Source organism: Gossypium hirsutum, chromosome A03 (genome assembly GCF_007990345.1).
Source record: "Gossypium hirsutum isolate 1008001.06 chromosome A03, Gossypium_hirsutum_v2.1, whole genome shotgun sequence".
NCBI lineage: Eukaryota > Viridiplantae > Streptophyta > Magnoliopsida > Malvales > Malvaceae > Gossypium > Gossypium hirsutum.
In genome coordinates this window covers 28,853,775-28,865,779 of record NC_053426.1, presented here as the reverse complement: position 1 = coordinate 28,865,779, position 12,005 = coordinate 28,853,775, and positions in this window count along the sequence as shown.

The window sequence follows — 12,005 nt, the reverse complement described above, 5'->3', positions numbered from 1 at the left end:
CCGATGCTGAAGACCCAGCTCAAGTACTTCCTCGGCCTCTACCACGGCCTCTTATACCTCTACTGCTCATTTCGATATACTCTTAATCTAAATTTAGAAGTTTTATGTTATCAGTTTATAATTCCAATAATTATGAATGGATACTTTATGATAAATAGTATTTAAAGCTTTTGTTTTCGCAAATCAAGATCTCACTACAGTCTTCAGTGTTCTACAGTCTCAGTTTACTCTAACTAACGAGTTTCAGTATGGTACTACTTTCTATGGTAGTTTCTCAGTATAACATTTCACTTCATAGCAGTAAATAATGGCAGAGCACTTACAGATTTGGGGACGGAGACTCGGTGTGCCACACTTCTAGTATCGTCGTTTCAAAAACAATTCCTTTGAAATCATCTATTTCAAGACCAAATTCTAGAAAAACTTTTCAAAACCCTAATTTTGAGAAGAATTTTTAGAAACCCATTGCACAATCGAGTTTTGTAACTTGACTCTGATACCACTAAATGTAACACCCCAAACTCGGCCTAGACGTTATGGCCGAATTTGTTGTGTCACATTAAAGTGTTTTTCATAAATTGACCTCTTAAGTAAAAATCTGTTCCTGAGTTTAAATCCTTTTATTGTCATTTAGAATGCAAAATGGTTCTTGTCAAGATGTTTACCATTTTATTAGACTTTGGTACATTATTAAATTTAAATCGCGGAAGCATTTTTGGAAACTCTGTTGTTGAAAGTTCCTATTCTTTAAAAAACCATGGCGATTTGAAATCCTGTGTTTCCTAGACTAGCAGTTTACCATAGAAATTCAAAAGCCCAATTAAAACTTAAAACCACCAATAGCTTTATTACATAAATAAAACCCCAAAATGAAGCTTAAATAAATAAAGTTAAAAGTAGAACATCAACGATCGTATGGCCACCTCCGAGTCTCTCGCAGGACCAAACCGTCTAAAGCTGGGGATTACCTACAAAGTTGAAAAGAAAAGGGTGAGTTTACGAAAACTCAGTGTGTAATCCCCTATCGATCAAACGGTAAATAGTGCATGCAGTAACAATCTAGGCTTGGGCCCTATTCAGTATCAGTACAGTCTGGGCCTTAGCCTTATACAGTAATAGCGTGAGCCTAAGCCCAATTCAGTATTAGTACAGTGTAGTCATGTAACCCACCCCACCCCAATCCAACCAACGTACCACCCGTACCAACCAACACACCGTGTGGGGATTAAATCAACCTACCCAGCCAACACACCAACATCGTAGCGAAGCTGCTAACAGTAACACAGCAGAGCTGCTAATAATAGTAAACGTGGCTTTGCCACAAGAGCAGTAATTACGTGGCAAAGCCACTAATACAATACTTCCTCCAAATCAGAAACTCAACCCCATGCAGTATGTCATGTCACAACTATTATGTGAATGCAGTATGCCATACTCAAATCAGTCATATAAATGTCAAGTACACATCAATTAGCCTACCACTAGGGGTATAATGGCCATTTCATCGATTAGGGGTAAAATAGTAATTTTAAAACCCAAGGGTATTTCAGTCATTTACCTATTTTGAGGTTTCAATACAGATATCGACCCTTCAAAAAGTCTATAGTCGTCTCGAACGACTCAGATAGCCCATATGGCCAACACAGTATAAATAGGCCCAAGGCCCATTACTCGACTCAAGTCGGCCTACACGCTCGTGTGACCCATTTAGCCCAAATCCAATAACGACTATGCGACCACCATATCCTACTCCACTATCTGTCACTTACCGCAAATTTCATCTGTGTGAGGCCCATGAGCCTATTGGGCCATACGGCCCATCTCAGCCCAACGAGGCTCATAACGGCCCAAGCCTATGAGAACGCTCGTGGCGGCCTCTACTATTTATCGCCCATGGTTTGTGGGCTCGATTTACCCCATGAGCGCTAGCATGCTCGTGAGGCTTTAAAAGTTGAGGTCTCGACTTTTTAACTTTTCGGCTTTCGCCGATTCATAGTAACATAGTGGTGTGAATACACACATTTTTTCAACGGCTTGACAGTAGCAAAAGTTTGGGTGTACGATTACACACCTCGATTTGAAAAAATGAGAGAATCCCCTACGAGTCCAAAGCCTACAATCGATCCAACATTCAGTTAGTCTCCACTACAATCAATCGCAACAACAAATCTCTAACTCAACTCTTCTGCTTACCTTGATTGAAAAGAAGGAGGCCAACTATGTCCAGATTGGTAAGGGTCGATCTCTTCGATCATGGAAATTAATTGTATACACGACAGATCAATAGATGGAACTAATTAAAAAGTAATCTATGCCCCTAAAGATAACACTTTTAAGAACAAGGCATAATCGGCCTACCCGAGTATTAGAAGACAGGGTTCCAATGTCTCGAGAACATTCTGCGCCCTTCACTCCTCAGTGATATCTATAACCCACGAACATGTATCATAGACAAAGAAGTCACCATTTGACAAATACAGAGAATTAAGAGATTCGACTTTAGAGAAGTAATAAAGAAACAGGGTTGATAGTCACTACACGATATACCTTACACTAGCAGAGAAGTACAGAATTCGCCCAATGAAACCAACCGGGTAACACATAGATTTAAAAGATGAGTAAAAGAAATAGGGAAATGTTTGAAGAAAGGGGAAAGAAGTTTCAGCAAAGAGAATGCTAAGTTTGATACCAGAGTTCAGCCAAAGAAAAATGTAAAGAGAAGTAAGGAAATATGGGGTATTTGACAAAGCAATAATTGGTCAAGAACCAAAAAGAGGATTGATGGCCTAAGGTAATTAGTTTAGAAGGGAGGAGAAGAATACCAATTCAGCAGAGGCGGAAATATGAAGAAGAAAGGGAAAGGTCTCCACAAAAGGGTTCGTCACTTGTTTTCTTGTCTTCGACAAAACAAACGAGAACTACAGTTGAAAAGGGAAAACCCAAATGGTCAAAATACGCCACAACTACCAAAATTGCACAAAACCAAAAGAAGAGAAGAAGCAAATGCCGAAACTCAAATGAACAGAACCTATTCAGCACTAAGTGGCATGACCGAATAGGTACCAACATCTCCTAATTTAGGCTACACTCTTCTCACACTTCAAACTCCTTGAAAATCTCCCTGAATCTCTCCCCTTTTCCCTCCCTGATATCTTGCATAACAAACACCAAGACCAGTTCAAACTCTCACACAGCAGAGTTCAAACACACTTCAAACTCTTGCCATCCCAAGTAGCAAAATAATCATCCCTTACCTGCCATGGGATTCGAACCCCAGCCTTCACAGTTGCCAAATCACGCCACTTGCCACCAAGCCATAAGGCTCTTTGTGTCATCAATCAAACATGATTATTCATAAAGCCTAGGTGCCAGTGTCCAGGTTCTTTGAAGAGCAAAAAAAAAAAATTCCTTAAAAGCCGGAGCTTGAACCCAGGACTTCCCAGACATCCCCAAACACACCAAAATCACTTAGCCATCACACCAAACATGCAAAATTAAAGGTCCTAAATTTTGGGGTGTTACACGCAGTAGATTTTGGGTAGTTCCAGTAGAAGAGCTAATCGATATGCCACCTGTCCAATACACTCTAGTATCTCTTAGGGACCAATGAATTGCGGGCTAAGTTTTCCCTTTAGTCCAAAGCGAATGATCTTTTTTCAAGGTGAAACTTTAACGAATACATTGTTGCCAACTTCACATGATATATCTTTCTTTCTTCTAATCGCATATTCCTTTTGGTGATCTTAAGCAACCTTCAAGTGGTTATTGATGGTCGTCACTTTTTCTTTCTTATTGTGGACTAAGTCTGGCCGTGTATGTAACACCCCTTACCCATATCCAAGGCCAGAACAGAGTACGAGGCATTACCAGACTTAACAATACACATAGACGAAAACAGGGCCATAAAATTTCATTTAATTCAAAACTTTTCGAACACATGCATAAAAAACAAAGCTAACTATATCATCACATCAAAACGTAGGACATGGCACGATTAATTAAACTTATAAACCATAATGGATAAGGACCACATCTCATGATCATATACGATAACTCAATGCAGACTGATACGTAAGGTCAAAATCATAATAAAAATACATATACAAACCAACTTCCTATACATGCCACTCACTTGATATTTCTAATATTTGAATTAATTTTCCCAAAAATGATAGTTTGATAGTGTGATTTTGCCTCCGACGATCTCCAACCCTGAGCCAACCTGCCAATACTAAAGAAATGGAGAGGATGGGTAAGCTTTACACTTAGTAAGTTCATATGAAAATAATAAGCAATTACTACCATGCTTTTCAAGATAAAACACTATAATATTTCAATTACACATATTCAGGTTAAGATGTGTTATCGAGTTACAGTTACTAAATCATTCATATCTGAAGTTACAAAACTCTAAATTTAGTTTTGTTAATTTTTATTGAAACTAGATTCATATATATTTCTCACACAAAATTTCAAAAATTTTTAGTTTAGCCAATTAGTACAGTTTATTAGTTAAAGTCTCCCCTGTTTCAGAGTACGACTACTCTGACCTCTGTGCACTACGAACAAAATTTCTCCCTGTACAGAATTCCAACGACCATGCAGTTTGTTTTTCTTAAAAATAGACTCAATAAGAAATCCATACATGTAAGGTATGACTCTTAATAAGTTTTTTTACAATTCATGGTGAATTTCTAAAGTCAGAACAGGGAATCTCGAATTCGTTCAGACCCTATTTCACAAGAATTCAAATATCACACAATATAGAATTCTTTTGCTTCCCCTATTTCTTTCATGTGAAAATAGACTCATTAAGCTTTATTTTCATATATCATTTGCATTTTTATTCAAATTTCACAATTTTTAGTGAATTTTCAAAGTCATGCAACTGCTGCTGTCCAACACTGTTTTACCACTAAAATTCATTCTTACATAATTCCACTTAATCCATTTTGTCTTATCGAAACTCACCCAATTATCGAGCACATTGCTCATAATTTTTCATAAACATATACCTACACTTATTCATCATATAATCATGTTCAATTGTATTTTTACTTAATCGATTTTTCCGTTGAACTCTTTGGAATAATAACTGATACTCAATTGCCTGCACATATTTTCACACTTGTAGCCAAAGCTATCTGGTACGATAGTAGCCTGCACATAGTACTACACATGCGACCAATTATCCGGTACACGTAGTAGCCTGCACTTAGTACTACACATGTGACCAATTATCCGGGACACATAGTAGCATGCACTTAGTACTACACACGTGATCACAGTTTTCGGGTACGCATAGTAGCCTGTACTTAGTACTACACATGCGACCTCACAATAGATCATTCGTATCGTTTTTATTCCGAAGGTTCAATCGGGAAATTCCTCACTTTTCAACATTTTACTAAATTGTCCGTAATCAATTTAAATTCATAATTTACATCAAATAACCACTTGATAGGCAGCCACATTTCATATGATATCAAAATATAATAATATAAAAAGAATCGATAGATTATTTATGTACGAATTTACTCGAAGTGTCGATCTCACTATCCATAGTACCAATTGTCCATTTCTAGTATAATAAGACACAACTCAAATATCAAATCAGCTTTTAAGAATTTACATAACATATATCACTTGTCATGTATCTTCATTTTCTTGCATTTCATATAACATTCTTTCATGTCATATTTCCACATCATAAACACCATTCCATCAACTTTTCCAATATATTAAATCATAAAATATATGCAATAATAGTAAGAAATATAATTCAAACATAGCATTGCATTATTATTATCATATGAACTTACCTCGATCCAGAAACAACAATTTACCATTTTAGTCCATAACCTTGTATTTTCCCGATTTAAGCCTGAATCTCGATTTCCTTCATAATCGAGCTTGGAAGCTTGGAAACCCTAGCCATGGAGTCTCCCTTGGTATACACGTCCATGGTGAAGAAAATGAGCAAAATTGGCTTTTAATTTTGTATTTTAATTCATTTTACCCCTAAATGACCAAAATGTCCTTACTACTAAACTTTCCAAAAATTCCATTCATGTCCAATATTTGTCCATAAACTTTGAAATTGGTAAAATTGCTATTTAAGACCTCCTAATTAATATTTCAAAGCAATTTCATACTAGAAACTTCTAGAATGCAAGTTTTGCAACTTATTTAATTTAGTCCCTAACTTCAAATTAAGCACTTTATGCATAGAATTTCTTCACGAAATTTTCACAGAATCATGCAATCATATCATAGACCTCAAAATAATCATAAAATAATTATTTCTATCTCGAATTTGTGGTCACGAAACCACTATTCCGATTAGGCCCTAATTCAGGATATTACACTATAACACCCAGTTTTGGTGTGTCCTATGTTTTGGCTAGTAGGCTGAGAGTAATTCTTGAGATGCGGCTTTATCTGTCCATTTATTGTTGTTGGCATATAGATCGGACGCATACCATATGTTGGAATATTATGTAAGGAATTGAACTCAGAATGTGTTGAGTTGTAAAGAAGGAGAGTTTGGTAAGAGTATTGATAATTTCATAAGTTGGAGTTATCCCTAAGGTATTATACACCAAGTTCATTGAGTTATTATGCTAGTTATGTTATAAATGATTTGGATAGAAATGGATAGAACCGAAGAACCAGGTATATAAATTTATTGGATTTTCACTTAGGTTATCTTTACAGTTGTAAACTATTTATAAATTCAGTTTTGAAAGTTTGTGACATGTGTCAAATTCCAATGGGAACCTAAGTTATATTTATAGATATTTAGGCTAAAGAAAAGGGAATTTTTCTTCTTCCTTCTTCAAAACTGATGCTATTTGAATATTAAGGAACCAACATTATTTGTTTCTTCTTAAGCTAGAGTTGTAGATTTGCATCTTTGTCAATGATAACTCCATGTTCAGGTAAGTATTACAACTCCGCATGTTAAAGTTATGAAAGAGTAAGTCTATTAGAGTTGCATGAATTGTAGGATTAGGAAATAAAGTTTTTTTTATGAGGGTTATTTGTGTTTAAGATCATGATAAGTAGTATGAGAATGAGTTTTAATGGTGTTCTTATGCTTTGTAAGTAGCGATTGCTGTCGTTTTCGTTTTGGATGTCTAGATCTGTAACTTTTACTACAGTAGGTGAGAATTAGGTGAGTATTGTAACACCCCGTACGCGAGACCGTTTCCGGAGTCGAACACGAGGTGTTAACGGGCTTAATTCATTACTTAAATAGCTCATACAATTCATTTTAAAATTTTCTAGATAAGCTAGCTAACTACATCACATTCGCTTTAAGAATTATATCTCGAGTTACGAAACTCGAAATCAAATTCCATAAATTTTTCCTGAAACTAGACTCATATATCTATCTAGTAAAATTTTTGTAAAATTTTTGGTCAGGCCAATTAGTACAGTTTATTAGTTAAATTCTCCCCGTTTCAGGGTTCGACTACTCTGACCTCTGTGCATTACGAATCAGATATCTCCCTGTACAGGGCTTTAATGCCTATGCCGTTTGTCTCTAATAAAACTAGACTCAATAATGAATCTGTACATATAAAGCATGACTTCTAATTATCTTTGTAAAATTTATGGTGAATTTCCAAAGTCAGAACAGGGGATCCAGAAATCGCTCTGGCCCTGTTTCACAAAAATTTAAACATCTCATAAGATATAGGTCATATAGTTGTTTCGCTTCTTCCATATGAAAATAGACTCATCAAGTTTCGATTACATAATTTATTCATTATTTAATTCCATTTCTACTATTTTAGTGATTTTTCAAATTCACATCACTACTGCTGCCTGAATCTATTTTATGGTAAATTTTACCTATTTCATGGTTTCCATGGATTAACTAGTAATTTGACATTCATAACACCAAATCCAAACTTAACATTTAAGCCATATTCGCATGGCTAAAAGTATACATATCAAAGTTCAAACAAAACATAATAGCCTATACATGCCGAAATGTTCTCTTAGACCAACTAAGAAGAAGGTACCAAAAAGTTGCAAGCTGGTGTGATGACTTCGACGATGGTCCCGAGCACACAAAATGGGTCAAAGAAACCTAAATAAGTAACAAGTAAACACACCAAATGAGTATATAACTTAGTAAGTCATAAGCATTACACTACCATCCATTAATAAAAGATCATAAGAGAAAACAAATAATGCAAGATCAATTACTCCAACCATATCGAACTATGCTATAATTTCTTAGAATTTCGGTTCAATCTCATGCCAAGTCCTACAATCAAATCAAATACTAAAACAACCCAATTGATTTAGACCTGATTCCTCAAAGCATGGAACCATGATGCACTAGATAAATTTATACCTACTCAGCACATGTCTCAAGTTCGATATTTTAGTTACTAGTTCTACCACTTCGTTCTTTCATGCACATTTTATATTATCAACCGAATTTGCACACATAGTGCTCATCACACTCGCACACATAGTGCCATAGTAAACTGCACACTCAGTGCATTGGATTTTCTCTCATGCTTCAACATCCAAATCGGCACACATAGTGCCACTTAATTCCGCACACATAGTGCCATATGTTAACTCATTATGATAAGGCAATTTACTTAATTCAAATAGCGCATATGGTCACATTAATAAATAGGAAAATCACTCCAAAAGAATACTTATAAAAAGGAATTCTTTTATGATTCACTAGTATTATTTATATACAAACTAATCAACCTTACAAAAATGCTTAAGGACTTACCTTATATTGGATGAAATTGATTCCCAATCAACTACTAAATTGTCTTTGCTTTGCCCTTGTTTGATTCTCCCCCTTTGATTTCTTGATCTAGAATAAATACATTTAGTAGAGTAATTACCTTGCTGGATACTTATATGTATAATTTAATGATTTTCACTTCATTTCACAACTATCCTTGTTCAAAACATTAAAACCTTAACTAATGTTTGATTAATGCTTCAAGCCCGAATGTACTACCACTACTAAGATAACTTAATCTCAGGTAATTTAATTCTAATATACAAAATCATGAATCAACTCAACCTTATAAGCCAACATTACTCCTTTAATCGATTATAGAGAGTTAAAAATAATATCACAAACATATACACCTATATGGCCGAATATACCAAATTAAATTTAACATTACCTATGTAATTACCTATAAGTTCTTATACTTCAAATTTCATACATTTAACCTTTTAATGCCTATTAATCATTTTTTTTATCTTAACCTAAAATGGCAACTCCCATACTCGATATTTCAACCGAATTATCCATATCACCAAGACTAAAATTCGCACCTTAAACTTCATACATTCTAATTATGACCTTCATAATTCATTCGGCCCTATCAAAGAACCATTTAACATACAAGGAAAATAATCATAGAGAAAGAAATTAACATTCCAATTAGACTCAATATAATCGAATGTACAAGGTGCTACTAAACTACTTATTCAAAAATCTTCATTCCATACTATCATCCCCCTTTTATTCCATACAACATGAAAATAACCTCTAATTCTAACACTTAGATTCACGGCCTGATGCCTAAACCACCATAAAAGTTTCAACTTTCTTGACATTACCAAGAGTGCATCCAATTATTAACTTAACATATCATAAAACCAAATCAACAATTCAAAACTTACCTCTTACTAGCCAAAGAAAAATGCCGAATTGCTTTGGGGTAAATTTCCCCTTATTCCTTCATCTTTGTTTCGGCTTTAAGAGAAGAAGAAGAAGATGAACACCCTCTCTCTCTTCACTTTCTTCGATTATTCATCCCTATCATTTCTTTTTTTTTAATTCATTTTATTAGAATTATTTAAATCATTTGTTAACTTAAAAATTATATTAAATTAGAATTTGTGGAGCATCATCATTTCTTGGCTTGCCACTATATATATTATGGGTAAATTGACATGCAAAACCACTCTTTTTAATACATGCACTAATAGACCATTATAAAAATTAACCTATCACATTTCTAAAGTGTTTCATATAAGTCCATTTTAATAAATTCACTTAAAAATGACCAAATTAATGCTTGAAACTTTCACACATGCATTTACTCACATCATGAACATAGAACATAACTTTTAATTATTTATAAAACTCGGTTTTTGTGGTCCCGAAACCACTTTCTGACTAGGGTCTAATTAGGACTGTCACAAGTACTATACTAACTCCTACTTGTGTACTATTCATATTATGAGTCATCTATAGAAAATTGATTGAACTATGGATCCGAAGTCACGAAAAGTATACTATGTGATGATTGGTGTAGAAGTATTGAAATATTAGAGTATCACTGAGTATGTATATTCCTAAAATGTATGCTATGAGATGCATGTCCTGTTTGGGTGTATGTTAGTAAAGTAAAATGGTTGGATTTAGGTTGTGTCAATGCATGAAGACTCGATCAAGTGAGTTTGTGTTTGTTCTCTGCGGAGTTGTGAAAAAGAGGTCTATTGAGACTTTAAACATGAACTCTAAAATGAAACTATGAAGGAAAATTCCATGGCCATGGCACCCTTCTAAAAGGAATTAAAGGATGGCGATTACCTAATGGGGTTCTTTGCATGTCCAAGGACAATGATGGACAAACCTCAGTATTGTGAGTTTAGGCAAATCCATGTCATAAACACGTAAGGAAGGAATAGCCTTTGTGGAAAACTATGAAAGAATAGCCTTCGTGGCAAACTTTAAAAGGAATCCATTTGTGGAATATTTTGAATAGATCTCTTTAATGGCATATTCTATTTGAATGTTTGTATGGGGTTCTGCTAAGCCTATGTAGCGTAAACTGCTAGGAATATCTGGTAAGCTGTGAATATGAATGCTTACCTCTATTATAAGGTACTGAGGTGATTTGAAATAAGAGTTGAATAAAGCTGTAAGAGTTTCATGCAGAAAGAAATGTACATTTGTTTGTCAAGAAGGGTATCCGCCATAGTGAAATATAAATATGAAAAGTGAGAAGTATGACATCTTCTTCTAAAACTATTTTGAGCCAGAAAAAAGCTATTTTTGAGATACGGGATACTACTATAGCATGATATGGAGTTCATCTGAATGCTATACACCGTGAATTATTAGTATGTGATTCTGTGTAAGTATCTTCCAAGACAACGTCAATAAGCAATTATTTGAGAGAAGAGTATGGATAAATTATGGATTGTTGGAAGTGGTTTATAAATGTACATTTTGTTATGAAAGTATTATAGGATAAGAGAATTATAAAATGATGGAAAGAATTCTCCAATTAATTAAATATGAAGGACTAAGTATAACAGGGGGTATGGTAATTAGAGTATACATGAGTGATAAGCTTGTATGATATCAGTCGTAGTAAATGATGCATATTAGAAGTAGACTCATAGATGGTGATGAAATGGGTTGTTATGCATACAGTGGATTGTGGCGGAGTCTTGAATACGCCCTTCGAGTTTGTCTTGAAAATAAATTTTCTATCTTGCAAAAATCTGTAACAAATCTGATGTAATAAGTTATTTATCATACATTTATTCTAAATCCCCAAATGTTAAGTTTTACTTTTTAAAATTTTTGTTAACGGGTTGAAATAAATGAGAAAATGTAAACTATTTTTTATAAATTTTTTGTATCAGTTTGTAACACCCAAGATCTAGACCTGAAGAATCGGGTTGAGTTAAAGGCGTTAAAAGTTTTGGTATCAGAGCCAAGTTCAGTCGGTTCTCAAACAACTCTTATGGAGAAAGCCCTGTATGCATAACACGTCGAACCTGGTAGAGTTCTTCAGGTATGATTGAATTATCTGTAAGACGATAGATGTATGAAACAGTAATAGTTTAATGAAAAGAAATATTGCTGAAATAAAGAGACAAAGGATAATTAAAAGTTTGGTTTCATTACTAACGATAAAATTTATATTACAAAGCCATTGAAAAATAGAGCCGATGATTAAACAAAGAGAATCTCATTCCTTTTT